We start from the raw sequence: 15,625 nt of genomic DNA, 5'->3' as shown, positions 1-15,625 counted from the left end.
GACATTAAAATCTTAACATTCTTTTCATTAGTAAAAATAATGGCATTGTATATACGTTACTCTAATAATAATTGATGAAGCAGAATCTTGTCGGTTTCTCTGGGATTCGTCCAGATGGTTCCTGGTAGTACTTTGACGAACCTATGGATTCAAGAACTTATTGAGTGGTCACCGTTGTGGTGCCTGCCACAACGTCTCCGATGCCAAAGTTAGTGTGAAAGAAGGCCACAGTCAAAATATCAAAAATAACTTAGTATAGGTTGTGATGCTGTGTGTACCTTGTATTGGTGTTGTGAGGGTTTTATATATCCTTGGGGACTATAGCCGTTGGGGTGTTAATGACTCCCCTGATAACGTCTCTGGTAGAGTAATGGGTTTTAATGCGTTTCCACCGGTTTGTCCAGCTGGTCTTGTAACGGTTGAGGCATTATTGACAGCATTGAATGGCATTAACGTTTTCTCCAATGACGCGGATAACTGGTCAGCTTCGTCCATAAAGGCTACCTCGTCTGTGTTTAACTTCGTCAGTACCATTAGTAATAAATTATTAAAATTAAAAAAAAAAAATTGGTGTCGTACGTACGTAAGATTGTATTGTTTCCAATGGATAACAACATTTATCTAGAGCTACTTTGCACTCGTGTCAATTTTGCTTTTTCAACCTCGATCTTTCAGTGAAATTTCCTTGTACTTGACCGTACAAAGTAAAGTAAAACTGTAGACATGGCAAAACAGGTTGGTCGGGTCGGGTTCAGGTTGGGTCAAACGGGTCACAGGTCAAAGCAGGTTATTTTTAAACTGGTCAATCGGGTTGCGGATATTGGGTCGGATTGACCCATATTTTTCAAACAATATTTTTTTTTAATTACAAAAACAAATCAATGACAATTTGTTTAGAGAGAATGAATAAAATCAATTAAGCAAATAAATTGCACTTAATGCCATTTGTTAATATCGTTCCAATTTTGACAGTTTTGAGCATAACAAAAATTATTTATAGTCATAAATTCACGATGGAAAAAGTCTTTTCAATGTTAATAGTTTACTATCAAAATGCATATAATTACAAGTTTACATCTTCCAAAAGAGATAGATATTAAAAGAAATAAAACAAGTAAGCCAGCAAAGTAGCTAATTATTGGTCTTCTTAAGTGCACATGTTTCTATTGCATTTAAAATAATACTAAAGTTAGATTACCTAGAAAAATAAACTAAACAAGAGAAAATGAGAACCGAAAGAAAAGAGAAAAACTGAAGTTCTGAAGGGTCTGAACTGAGGAAGAGGGGTTTGTAAACTTGTATTGTGGATTTAAGAATTTTGTCATTTAGAGGGCGTTTGGATCCGCCGTTTGTGCGTCTACGTTTTTGCTTTTTTTTTTTTTTTTTTTTTTACCCAGCGGCTTATTTTGACTTTTCAGCCATGAACAGTGTACAAATGCACTGTTCATGGGTCCCACAAATTTCACTTTTTAACAACTTTTTCATTAAAAATGGGTCCCACAAAACTATTCATGTATTTAAAAATTATTTTGCTACAGTGTTTTCAGTTTTCAGTTTTCAGTTTCAGCAAAATAAGTTTTATCCAAACGAACCTTTAGTCTCTTTGTTTGGCTTTGAAAATCCGAAATGGAATGGACTACAGCTACTAGGCAACAAGCATTGACCAATGACCATTGAATTTGAATGAGATTTTTTTTTTGAACGGTTGTGATACAGCCAAGCCTTGTCAATGTTGTCAACTTGTCATTGTGTAATGTCACTAATGTGTTGGACGGTGGACTTGTTGGTTATAACTGTGTAAGGTGCTGTGCTTGTGATGTGAGTTTCCAATTGTCAAGACATAATAATTGATTCAATATTTTATTAATTTATAATTTTATATGATTATATTTATATGAAATATTTAGGTGCTTTATGTATCTAGTATTTATATATAATTTAAATATTTTTTTAGTGAATTTTTTTGACAGGTTAGATTACGGGTTATTTGGGTCGGATCAGGTTGATCTGTAAAAAATTGGATCGGGTCACGAGTTAACCCGTTTTTGTTTCGGGTCAAAAAAATTAGGTTCGTGTCATGTATTTTTCGGGTCGAGTCAGAAAATTCTGACCCGTATTGCCATGTCTAAGTAAAAGACAAGAAAACGTGTACGCACAACTGAAGCAACACTATATTTCAAGTCCTCTAGCATATGCTCTCTTTGATCTTATAAATTAGTGGCTGTAGAGCTCGTCGAAAAGCATCCGAAGCCTTTCATTTTCTTTCCCACCTTGTCATCTTTTCATTCAAACTTGTCTGCCATAATTTAGCCATGGAGATAGTTAGTCCTGCAAGCCATGAGAAAGCAAGTCTGTTGTCTCGTGTGTGGTGGTTGTTCGAGGCCTTGCCTAAGAGGTTGACAGCCAAGGCGATTGAGACTGCTAGTAACACAAAAAAACTTGCCCAAGATGATCCGAGAAGAGTAACTCATTCGATAAAAGTGGGACTGGCACTCTCCTTGGTTTCATTATTCTACTACCATCAACCACTCTATGACAATTTTGGCGTCTCAGCAATGTGGGCTGTAATGACTGTGGTTGTCGTCTTTGAATTCTCTGTAGGTAAGTTGGTAACAATCATTTCTTTTTGGTAACATCTTTTAACTCGTTTAAAATTACAAATATGTACCCAAGTACATCTAGGGGTGAAAACTTTAAATTTTCTTGCTTATACTTTAAGGAAAAGAATAGAATTCTAATTCTCTGACTATGCTTTTGATCGCACTTTTCAGGAGCCACTCTTGGAAAAGGTTTAAATAGGGCATTGGCAACATTACTAGCGGGTTCTTTAGGACTTGGAGCACACCACTTAGCTAACCTATCTGGCCACATAGGTGAGCCCATTTTACTTGGGCTTTTTGTCTTCATACAAGGTAAGCAAATTTATCGAAAGAGTTGTGTTTATTACACAAACTATTACATGCAATTTTATATATTGAGTTTTTGAATAAACATTATAACTTTAAGTCATGATAAATCATGACTTTAAGTTATAGTTTCAATTCAAAAGTGAAATAAGTGTAAAACTGTGTATTTGTGTACAACAAGTAATTAGCATTCAAAGAAATATTGAATCATGAATTATATAACTAAGTCATTAACTATTTTATGCACTTGTCACGTATGTTGTGTTTTCAGCTGCAACATCAACATTTGTATGATTTTTCCCAAAAATTAAGGCCAGATATGATTATGGGTTGCTGATATTCATATTGACATTCTCCTTGATATCTGTGTCTGGTTTTCGAGATGCTGAGATATTAGAGTTGGCGCACAAGAGGCTATCAACCGTTCTCATAGGTGGCTCAAGCTGTGTGATTATCTCCATTTTGGTTTGCCCTGTTTGGGCGGGTGAAGATCTTCACAATCTCATTGCTCTCAACACGGAAAAGCTAGCCAACTTCTTAGAACATCCATCCGTAATAGGTACAAATACTCCATCGATTTATGCATATAATATATCACATGTATGGGTCGAAAAAATACATACATGAGACCAAAAAAAAAAAGCTCACATCACAAACTAACATGCTAACTGTCCTTTTTTCCCTATATATATATATATGTGTGTGTGTGTGTTTCTTGCGAATGTGCATACTGAATTGATGCGCTTAGTGGCCACCTCAACTCCGATATTCAAGTAATATTAAAACCCATATTTCATATTTGATCATTGTCCAAATTCACTTTACTTAAAACCAATTTAGGCACCTAATAACTAAAACAAGAAAAGAAAAGAGAGAAAGTTTGTCTAGTTGATGACTAGGAATGACCTTTTTTTCATAAAAAAAGTACATGCGTGTATGGGAAAAAGTAACACTAATATATAAAAATAAAAAATAAAAATTATAAGACACCCATTGCGCATATGATTAGCCATACATATGTACTTTCCTCACCTAGTTAATTAAAAAAAAATATACTTTCCTCACCTTAGTAATAGTATCCTCTGCTACCTTTGCAGGCAAAGCCAGAAATTTGCAGTAAAATCCGGGAGGCATGCACAACAATGAGCTTGGAAAGTGGCAAATGCCTAAGAGAATTAGCATGTGGAGTGAGAGCAATGACTCACCCATCATCGGCAAAACCCCATATTTCAAAAGCTAAAATTGCAGCCAAGAAACTCAAATTGTTACTCAAGTCAAGCTTATGGGAACACGATGCTGACCTCTTAGCAGTGATACCAAGTGTCACTGTGGCTTCATTACTAATTGATATTGTCAACTGCACAGAGAAAATCGCTGATTCCGTGCTTGAGCTTGCCTCCTTTGCACATTTTGAGAGTGTAGACCCTACTGTATCCCCAGAAAAATCACAAGTGAGACAAGGTGAACCAGATAAACCGCTCACTGAGATTGCTTGCCCTCAAGTTGTTATAATAGTTGGTCAGAAAATGACAATCCTCCGGGACCCTTGACTAATAGATACATTGAAATGTAAATATTTTACTAACATTTAACGATGATATTATACAAGAACTAGGTTATTGTAAAGTTTGGGTGTATAATTGAAAGTTTACTTGGTGTGTAAAACACTAGTAAATGTTTAAACTCCCAATTTCAAAATAATCAACACAAGCTTATGCTCAAATATTATATGTGCAGAATGATAAGTATAAGCTATACCCAAACAAACAAACAAACTACTTTAAGCCATAATTATAACACAACATAGCAGTAATTAAAGGCAAAGAGTAAGGGTTAGAAAGAAGTAAACACAAGATAACACCAGTATGTGTTATCGAAGAGGAAGCCGAAGAATTTGGCTAAAAACCTCTCCGCCGCCTTCCAAACGGTAAAATGATCCACTAAAAAATCAGTTGGGATACATGAATAGTAATAGACCCTCCCTCCAAGCCTAATTTACCTGATGCACCTAAGCCCTCTAAGCCTAATCTACCCGATGCACCTAAGCCTTCCAAACTTCATGCTCTAACAAGGTTAAGCCTAACCGTGTCTTCTCTAACTTTTCGAATCCCGTAATAAGCCCTTTGCATCAACTAAATGAATTGGTCCTCTTTAAACTGCTTCCCAAGCACCAAATAACCTTCTCACTGATATGGGTATGGTGAGATAAGGATTTGGCTATAGGTAGGGGGGCTAAAAAAAAATTTTAGTAGGTAAATTTTTTTTTTAAAATAGACTTGAGCCCCCTTTATCAAAAAGACTTGGGCCCCCCTTATCCTAGCCGGCCAACCCAGTCAAGACTTAAGAGCCCATGTAAATCTAAAAAAAAAATGTAAATAAGAAAAAAGAAAAAAGAAAAAAGAAAACCCAGCAAGAAAACCAAACGGAACAAGCTAAGTGAAAAACGAAGGAAAAAAGAAAAGAAAAGAGAGAGGTGAGACAAAGACAGTGAGAGGTGAGACAAAGAAAGTGAGAGGCAAGACTTAGAGAGTACTTACACTGCCATTCACGCCGTCGCCACGCGAGAGAGACCCATCTCGCTACCCACATCGTCGCTCACCTTGTGTTGTCAATTGTCGGCGTCGCATACCCAAACAGGAAATGGCCAGACCAACGCCGCCACCAGCGCCATGCGAGACCCATCTTCCCGCCGGTTGCTCGATTTGCCCAGCCCAACTTCATTGCTCCCACCTTCACAGTTCACAAGTATTTAATCTATCATTTCCTTCAAAACCTAATATAATATTTGTGAATCTTAGAATCTAACAATCTGTGCTTGTGGACTTATGGTGTTTGTGTTTTTACTGATGAGTGATGAACTGAGTTGGTGATTGTGAATTGAATATGTGCCTATGGTGTTTTTTTTTGGCTTTGTGGCTTTGTGACTCTCTGTCACTCTGTGTTTGTGACTCTCTCTCTTATATTATATAGATAAGAGAGAGAGAGAGAGAGAGAGAGAGAGAGAGAGAGAGAGAGAGAGAGAGAGAGAGAGAGAGAGTAGGGTTTGTAGAGATTAGAGAATATATTAGTGTAGTGTTTGACTGTTTATTCTTTGTTGACTGATAGTTGAGCAATAATACGGACAAGTGACAAAAAAAAAATGGTAAAGTTAGGAAAAGTTTTTTGTTGCTAGTGCCGAATAAATTCATAGTGTCGGAAGTGGGATTGAGTGAGTGTCGGAAATATGGAGACAAGACAAAGACAAAGAGATAAATAAAGGCAAAGACCAAAGACAAAAGACAAAAACCAATCATATGATATAGAAAATTGTCACACAAATTTAAGAAAATAATAGTGATTCACTTGTACCTATTGCTAACTCATAATGCTAAATTAGATAAATTTATAAATTGAAAAGAAGTGAGAAATACTAAATTTATAATTAAATGCATCATGCATATTACCTAGATTCTAGTATTTGTCTTTAGTTAGTAACAACAACTGTTTGTGAGATAATATATATGATTCTTATTTTATTTGTAGATCATGAAAAAATCAATTGCAATGTTTGATTTTTTCAAAAGAAAAGATTCAAATTCTTCAAAAGTCAACGTAGGATTGCTAACAACTAATGTAGCTATTCCAATTCTAGAAAATGTGGATGTTCCAATTCTAGAAAATATTCATTCCCCAATTCTAGAAAATGTCGATGTTCCAATCCCAAAAAATATTCATTCCCCAATTCCAGAAAATGCCGGTATCCCAATTCCGAAAAATAACCATATCCCTCAAATACAATTTCAAAAAGTTGATCTTGATTCTTTGGATCATGATCTCGGAGCACGCAAACAAATATGGGAATATCATGTTAATCAACGTGATGAAATTCAACGGGCTTACATTAAAAATGGTCCGCACCAACCTCTTCTATAGAAATACAACCAAAGTGGAAAACACAATCGTAGCTTTCAAGCTTCTTGGTTTGAATATTATTCAACATGGCTTGAATATTCTCCTACAAAAGATGCAGCTTATTGTCTACCTTGCTTATTGTCTACCTTGCTTTGTCTTTCATAATCCAAATAGGATTGTGGGACAAAATACATTCACTATTGGTGGATTTAGAAATTGGAAACAAGTTGGGGGCAAAAATTGTTATTTTCAAGGTCATATAGGAAAAGATCCTAACTCAGCTCATAGAGTTGCCGAGCAAATGTGTAAGGATTTGATGAACCAATGGTAGCATTTACAAAGGGTAGTTGATCATTTCATTACTGAACAAGTTGCTAATAATCGGTTGCAATTGAATGCCTTAATTTACATTGTCTGACATCTTGCCTTTCAAGTTATATTGTTTAGAGGTTGAGATGAAAGCTTTAGTTTATCTAATCGTGGGAACTTTCTTGAAGTATTGAACATTGTCACTTTTTGGAATGAGAAGGTTGCTAACATAACAAAAAAGGCTCCCAAAAATGCAACCTACACGTCACCTAAGATTCAAAAGGAAATTCAAATTGTTTACTCAGTTAACGTGAAGAGGGCAATTTGGGAAGAAATTGGTGATGCAAAGTTTTGCATAATGGTTGATGAAGCTTGTGATGAGTCCATGAAAGAGCAAATGGCTGTGGTTTTTAGATATGTTGATAGAGAAGGCTTTGTGAAAGAACATTTTTTTGGACTTATTCACGTTGTTGACACTGCTGCTTTAACTCTAAAGAAGGGGATATATTCTTTGTTTTCTCAACATTGCTTAAACATACAAAATATTTGAGGGCAAGGATATGATGGAGCAAGCAACGTGCGAGGTATGTGGAATGGATTACAAGCTTTGATTTTGAATAATTACTCTTATGCTCATATGCATACTACATCCATTGTTTTGCACATCGCTTACAATTGGCTTTAGTAAAAGCATCAAAACAAGTTGTCCCCATTAGTGGGTTTTTTCTTAAATTGCTTTTGGTGATCAAAACTGTTAATGCTTCATGCAAGTGTAATGAGCAATTGAAAGTTGCCAATGCTAATGAAATAGCACGTTTGATTGATCTTGAATAGCTTGAGACTGGAATTGGAATTAATCAAATTGGCACTTTACAATGACCTATAGAAACACGTTGGAGTTCACATTTTAGATCAGTTTCTAGCTTATTAAGGATGTTTACTTCAACTGTTGAAGTTTTACTAAATATAATTGATGATGCAAGTGATGGAGAACATCGGGTAGAAGCAGAGTCAGCTTATGATGGTTTAACTTCATTTGAATTTGTCTTCATTTTGCATCTTGAGAAGGAAACTATGGAGATCACTGATAAACTTTTTCAAGCTTTGTAAAGCCAATTTTAAGACATTTTAAATGCCATGCATTTAGTTTCATCTACTAAAGCATTTATCCAAAAATTTAGAGACGATGATTGGGATGGCTTACTCACCACAGTGATATCATTTTGTGAGAAGCATTGCATTGATGTCCTAGAGATGAATGCTTGTTATGTTAGGAAGTGAGGTTGAGCTTGTAATCAGCAAGATAACGTTACAATTGAGTATCATTATCGAGTAAATATTTTTTATGCTGCAATAGATTCTCAACTACAGGAACTAAATTATAGTTTTAATGAAGATGCAATGGAGTTACTTAGGCTTAGCTTAGCTTTAGAACCTCAAGAGGCATTAAAATCTTTCAGAAGTAGTGATCTTTGTTTGTTGGTAAAGAGTTTCTATCCACAAAATTTCACAGATTATGACAAACAAGTTTTGGAGAAGGAGCTTTATCATTTTGAGCATAATGTAGTTTAGGATCCAGAGTTCAAAAAATTGAACAGTTTATCTGAGTTGTGTCAACGGTTAGTGAGAACTAGAAAATCAAAACACTACAAACTTGTTTATAGAATGATGAGACTTGTGCTTACTTTTCTAGTTTCTATTACTACTACAAAGCGAACATTTTTAGCTATGAAAGTTGTCAAAACTAACATTAGAAATAAAATAAAAAATGATTTTTTGACGGACTCTTTGATGTTATACATTGAAAAGGATATAGCTTCGACATTTAGTTGAATTCAATCATAGATGATTTTGAAGATTTGAAAGAGAGTCAAGTTCCCTTTTCATAGATGATTATATCAAGAAACAATAGTATTTCGTGTCTTTTGTTTTTGTTGGTTGATGATTGTATCTTAATATATTAAGAAACAATGATTTTTGGGTATTTGTCTTGGTATAGTTTATTAATACTATATGGATCCGTATTTGAATTTTTTTTTCACTTATCTCTGGCCTCCCCCCTTAGCTTGAAATCATGGGTTCGTCCCTGCTCTCAAGGGTATGTCAATGGAGAGGGTGAGAGTAGAGGAATTTAGAGAATCAAAAGTATAAGATTGTGGATGAATCAATCTTGTTGTTCTCTAGGGTTTATCTTTAAAAATTCTCTCTGGAAGCTCTCTATATTTCGTGGGTATAAGGGTATTTATAGTAGGGTATGTGAGGGAATGTGAAAGTCATTTTTCTGCAAAATAAGGGGCTTTGGCGACTCACTTGCAACTAGGACAATTGGGACAAGTCGCGAGTTCCAATAACCAAATAACTGACCAGCCAGACTATACTTTCACTACAAAAAATGTGAGCAATAGGGGATTTTTTTAATCCACGTTTAGTAAAAACATAGCTATAGATACTCTGGGTCTGTTTGGATAGAACTTATTGCTGAAAACTGAAAACTGAAAACACTGTAGCAAAATAATTTTAAAATGTGTGAATAGTACCGCGGGACCCATTTTTAATGAAAAAGTTGCTGAAAAGTGAAATTTGTGGGTCCGTAAACAGTGCACGAATGCACTGTTTACAGAAGATTTAGTCAACACTTGCGGCTGGAGGAAAAAAAAAAAAAAAAAAAAAACTTAAAACGCAGACGCAGGAATAAGTTTATCCAAACGCCCTCTCTATAGCCGCATTTGTTATAAATGTGGCTAAAATTATGAACCTATAGCCGCGTTTTATAGGGCAGTTCTGTAGCTGCATTTTTGTTGTTTGTAGTGGCACCTTATCGGGTTGGGCCTATGGCCGCGTTTGTAAACCGTGGCTATAGGACAAGCCCATTTTTTAAAAAGGAAGTCCTACAGCCGTGTTTTCCATAAGTACACTTAAAGTCGCGTTTTTCAGAAACGCGGCTATAGTGTTGCCTGTAGCTGCGTGCTTTATTCGCGGCTATAGGTTGAACAAAATATATATGGCTTAAAGCATGATTATAGCTGCGTTTCTTTAAACGCGGCTACATGTTTGGCATAAATTAAAAAAAAAAAAAAAAAACCTCAGATTACTCTCTCTCTAACCCGGTCTCGCACTCTCCCTTTGACTCCCAAACCTTCACCGCCGATCCACCCCTCCCTACCACCAATCCTCCTCACCATGGCCGAAGCCTTCACTCTCTCTCACACCCGAACCTCCAGGTATCACTCTCTAATCACAATCTAAAAACTCTCGGACTCAGAGAGAGAGCCCCAAAACAACGCACATTCCATTCAAGATTCCACACCCATGGAAGACCAAGCCCAGGTAATGGTAACTACCACCAGCGCCGATTATACAACATTATTGTTTTCCTTAATTTTTGAAACTTCGTTTTTATCTTTTTGTTTTGTTTTTGTTTATTTTTATTATTATTTTGTCTTTTCTTTTGTAAAATATAAGTGAAGATTTGAAATTGAAAAAAATAAAAAATAAATAATTGTACGTTGAAGAAAGCTTATGCGGCAGCGCGTGTAAGTTAGTGTGTCTCTTTAGGTTTAAGAAGAATCAAGGGATTCGTTTGCTCACATAATAAAATGCACAGTTTTGGAAAGAAAAACGGAGAGAAATGGGATAGTACAGGGAGATATGAGATGGGAAAGCTTATGCGGCGGCGCGCGTATGTCTCTCACTCTCTCACTTTTCTGATTTTGCCCTCCCTTGAAATGCCCAAATGGGCTAATCCATCTTCTCATTCTCTTATTTTCCTCCTAAAATCCTCAGGTGTCTCTTTCTATGCTTCTGTGCAGTAGATTTACACAGTTTTACATGATTAGAAGTTTAGGGTTTGTTCAAACTTTGGAGAATAGAACAATATTTATACCTTTTTTTTTTTTTTGGATTTATACATAAGCAAATAAAGAAAGAAGGGCAACCCACATTGTTGAAGGCATAGAACTTAGAATTATTTGAGGGTTATTTTTTTTCTTTTGGGAATTTTCTTTACTGGGTATGTGCTATAATTCAAAGTTATTATGTAATCTCGCCCTTTAAACAATTCTAAGCTTAATTTAGGTTTATCCATAATAAAAAAAGAAGAAGCTTAATTTGGTGTTTTTTATTTGGTCCTGGTAATTTTATCTTTAACTATATGTAAGTAACCTGGAATTAGCTATAAATTTAGTTTCAATTTGTTTTCATTTGTTTAAATTATTCAATCTTTGCTGTGAAGTGTGTCACTGTGTCTGGTTTGTTTTTCTTCATTTTTCATTTCAGGGTTTGCTGCGATTTTAACCACATTGTTTTTGAAAATCAAGTACTTGGTGGGTGTTCTGTTTTTGTTTATATATGTCCACAGTTTGTTTAATTCTTTGGTTTGTTTGTTAGTTATTCCTCTTGATGTGCTATATCATCCACGGCTATTGGTTGTTTTTATTGACTTATTGGTGGTGCATTATTTGGTCGAATGGTTTTTTTTTTTTTTTTTTAATGTGTAATTTTACTATGTGAAATTTATTAGGCTGAGTTTAGATAGGGATTATTGCGTTTACGGTTCACGTTTCAGCTTTTTTTTAATTATTTTTTGCAGCTTTTTAGCTTTTAAGGGACAATTGTTACTGTTTATGTGCTGTGCATAAACAGTAGTCGCAAATTATGATTTTTTCAGCCACTTTTCTGCATGAACAGTGCATCTGTGCACTGTTTACGGACCCACAAATATCACTTTTTAGTAATTTTTTATTAAAAATGGGTCTCACGGTACTATTCACACATTTAAAAATTATTTTACTACTGTATTTTCAATTTTTAGTTTTTAGTTTTCAGCTGTATCTAAACGGACCTTAGTTTGTTTAGATGTTGTACTTTAAAGAATTGTTATTGTTTAAATTTTATTAGCTTGTTTATGCTGTATTGATGAGTATGTGACATTGACCTTGTGCATATTGAGGGGCCAACTTTGACCTTGTGCATATTTTGGTGCTACGTCCTACGTACCCTGATGATTTCTGTTTTGTTCTTCCGTGGGACACTATGGGTTGATACATGATGAAAATCAATATAACCTCCACTATGTATCTTGTACTTGTTAGGACTCGTAAATAGTTTTATAAAAAATCAGCTTTCAATCACGTTTTGTTATTTCAAATACCTCCAATCTACAGGTGGCGATATAGGATGCAAATTTTGTCCATGGCTTATGCATATCCCTTCACTTAGTTGGAACACCATGTTGGATTCTTTCTGCTTACTAGACCACTTTATTTTTTTATTTTTTATTATTTTTTTTTCACACAGTACTATTAGTCATACTATTACTGATGGGAATGAAACTGTGAATTCTCAGGTAAAACAAAATTTCTTTGATGTTGCACGGGAAGTTGGTTGGTAATTCTCAGGTAAAACAAAATCAATTAAATAATCTTCTCAATTATGTGCAGTATATAGTGTACATGGAGTCTTTATATTGAGTCAATCATGAAGTCCACTTGTGGACCACCACAAAGTGTAAAAGTGGAAGTCAGTCGTGAGTCACATCTTTGATGTTTGGCACGGGAAGTTGGTTGGTAATTCTCAGGAATATGACATTCACCATGCGGTTGTTATTTTGACATTTATCTTATTTCCCTTCTCTCTCTCTCGCGCACACGCACACACACACACGCTTTGCTTTAATACCTGAAGAATGAAAACAAAAAATAAAACTATGTTCCCATATTGAAGGTGGTTGTAATGAATATTTAATAAAATCAAATAATATGTACCTTTGATTTTCCTTTTTGCTAGATATTGCAATTTTAAATGTATTCGGCATAGCTCACAAAATGACAGTCAATAGACCTTTTCTTGTTAAGAAATAATGCATCTCTTATAAATTATGATTTTATTTGAAGGGATCAAAAGTCCCACTTGGGGGTAAAAGACATAGTCTTGGTATGACTTTTTATGAGCCTACAGTTATTGGTGATGTCAAGAGTGAGATGCTTCTATTAAGGTAAATGGTTTTCTTTTTAAAATTTTTACATTTGTTGTTCTACATTTGACTTTTTTTCAATCGTGGATATGATATTGCACTTATTCTTGTGTGCGTATTAACGTTTTATACTATGACCTCAACAGTAGCTGGGCCATTATATTCCACATATGGGTTTTATTCCATTTAATTGTGATGGACAAGTTTCAAGAGGCAACTTGAACATGTCTTTAAAAAGAAAATTGAATATGAGCATGATGTCAAAAGAAAAAGAAAAAGAAAAATTTGAGAGGCAAGAACACAAATAATGTGTGAACTTGAAGTCTTGAACACGATTTGTTTATTTTCAGAATGCCAAACCTTTACGGAATTCGAAGGTTGTACAAGTAACATGACACGGCATGGCCGACGTGGTAGGTGTGAAATAAGTTTGGTTCACTCGGGTTACCTATTGATCTGACATGAAACTAACAAGTTTAATTTGTTTTGTCAAATGTTTTATTTAGAATATTAGACCACTTACACTCCCTTTTGTTATAATGCAAACTCAACGTCTTAAAATATTGCCATGAAAGATCTAGTTGAAAAAGTAGTACTATAACATTAATCTAGTTGTTTGCCATATTGGGTTGAATCATTATATTGTCAAAGGGGGTAAGTATTTGTGTCAAATGTAGGTCAATTATGGGATTGGAAAGTTTCCCAAATATGAGCTATCGAATATGCATAAGATGGGTGAACCCAATTTACCTAAACAAGACTAGGAATTAAGGTGAAAACCAAACTGCTGACTTTGTTTAGCTTTGAGTTGTTCATGAATTGTGTCAAGACTACTCGTTAGAATTTGGAGTCGTTTCATTGTTGCTAGTAGAACTTCTCTCATTTAGGAATGTTATCCTTGATTTTGCATAAAGTGATCAAAAAGTGAAATTGAGTTAGCAAGTTGGACTCAATCCTCCATGTTTTACAAAATCCCTTTCCCCCCTTTCTTTTTGGTGAGAATCAAAGACATGGACATGACATGGAACATGGTGATACGAAAATTCTTGAAAAATTAAGACATAATTTGATGCAGATACTGCAATTTAGTTAAATAATAAATATATATTTTTAGATATGTTTTTATTTTTGTAGGCATCTTTTATGTTTAGTTTGGCAAAGATTTTTTTTTTTCCCACAACACAACTAGGACTTGGAATTTGATGATCAGTAATCTGTTAATTTTATTTTAAGAAAAATTTAAAGAAAGTTTCTTTGTTACTGAGTCTATTGAAAAAAAAAAAATTGTTTGCTTCTTTTGGTATTAACTGTGAATAATTGACTGATGTGAGTAGGGCATGTATATCCATGCCTCAGTACACTAATTACTGGGTTCTGTAGCGTAGCATTCCTATCTTTGGATAACCTTTATTTATTTATTAATTATAATAAAAAATTGTTTGCAGGGTCAGTCATATGTTGAGATATTTGTTGGGGACTTGTCTGTGGAGGAGGATGCCAGCGGTTTGATTCATCCTTATGTTTCTGCATCTTTATTCATCCTTATTTCAAAGTTTGTGCTGCTCATAATGGCCGATGGATGGGCTGGGATTGCTACAGAGATGCTCAGAATGGTTCCATTAGTTATAGGATCTTTTTGTGATGTATGAGAACATGCAAAATTTTTTGTCAGCGGAACTTACAAGCTGATATATTTTTTGTTGGGAACTTGAAAAATTTTGGCAATGAACTTCAGAAATTGCGATGCATAGGAACTTCATAAATGGTTTTGAATGCTTGCAGGAGTTTGCGATATAGCAAGGACAAAGGAGGCTTTAGCCGCGTTTCTAAAACGCAGCCAAAACGGTACATATAGTTGCGTTTTCTAGAACACAGCTATAGGTGTTTTTAAATGCAGCCCAAACACGGTCTATAGCCGCATTTTTAAAAACGCAGCTATAGGTCTCAGCCTATAGGAGAATAGGCCGTGCGTATAAATGCAGCTATAGACCAAATGGGGCTATAATTGCGTCTTTAGGATCTATAGCCGCGTTTTATAAACGCGGCTATAGCCCTTTTTTTTTTAGTGTTTTTGTCCTGTAGTGCTCTAGTTGTTATGACATTTGAACTTCCTACATACTTCACACATGTGACACTTTTGGCGAGTCACCACTCGCGAGATCTAGTCATGAGAATGCTCTTGAATGCACACATTTGATCAAATTTGCACACTCTCACACATAACCCTTACATTTTTCCCACCTAAATACAAGATTTTTTTTTTTTGAGAATCAGGCCTAAGCAGTCAGGCCGGCAATCATTTTATTACTGGAAGATCAGATACAAAAATCCTATGAATATCTGAAGGAATAGAGTTCAACCAAACTGAAACAGGAAAAGAAAGTCTCGCTCGTTGCGCTAGAGCATGTGCTAATACATTGCCTTGCCCATGTGTGTGAGAGAAAGAGGAGTACTACAAAGTACTGACTGAAGACATAATGTCTTTAACTAAATGACCCACCAACGGATGCTGAAAACATTGATTCTTGATTGCCAAAATGGATTCTTC

At 35.1% G+C, this 15,625-nt stretch overlaps 1 long non-coding RNA gene and 1 pseudogene across 1 annotated transcript; both read left to right on the top strand.

The window, feature by feature from the left end:
* Nucleotides 1-2,248: 2,248 nt before the first annotated feature.
* On the top strand, nucleotides 2,249-4,479 carry LOC142608304 (aluminum-activated malate transporter 2-like; annotated as a pseudogene).
* Nucleotides 4,480-10,311: 5,832 nt separating this feature from the next.
* On the top strand, nucleotides 10,312-14,825 carry LOC142606721 (uncharacterized). Its single transcript, XR_012839168.1, has 4 exons — nucleotides 10,312-10,433; nucleotides 12,451-12,502; nucleotides 12,998-13,098; nucleotides 14,523-14,825. It is a non-coding gene; the product is annotated as an uncharacterized LOC142606721 (long non-coding RNA).
* Nucleotides 14,826-15,625: the final 800 nt, after the last annotated feature.

Source organism: Castanea sativa, chromosome 8 (genome assembly GCF_040712315.1).
Source record: "Castanea sativa cultivar Marrone di Chiusa Pesio chromosome 8, ASM4071231v1".
Lineage (NCBI taxonomy): Eukaryota > Viridiplantae > Streptophyta > Magnoliopsida > Fagales > Fagaceae > Castanea > Castanea sativa.
This window is presented reverse-complemented; position numbering and strand designations above follow the sequence as displayed.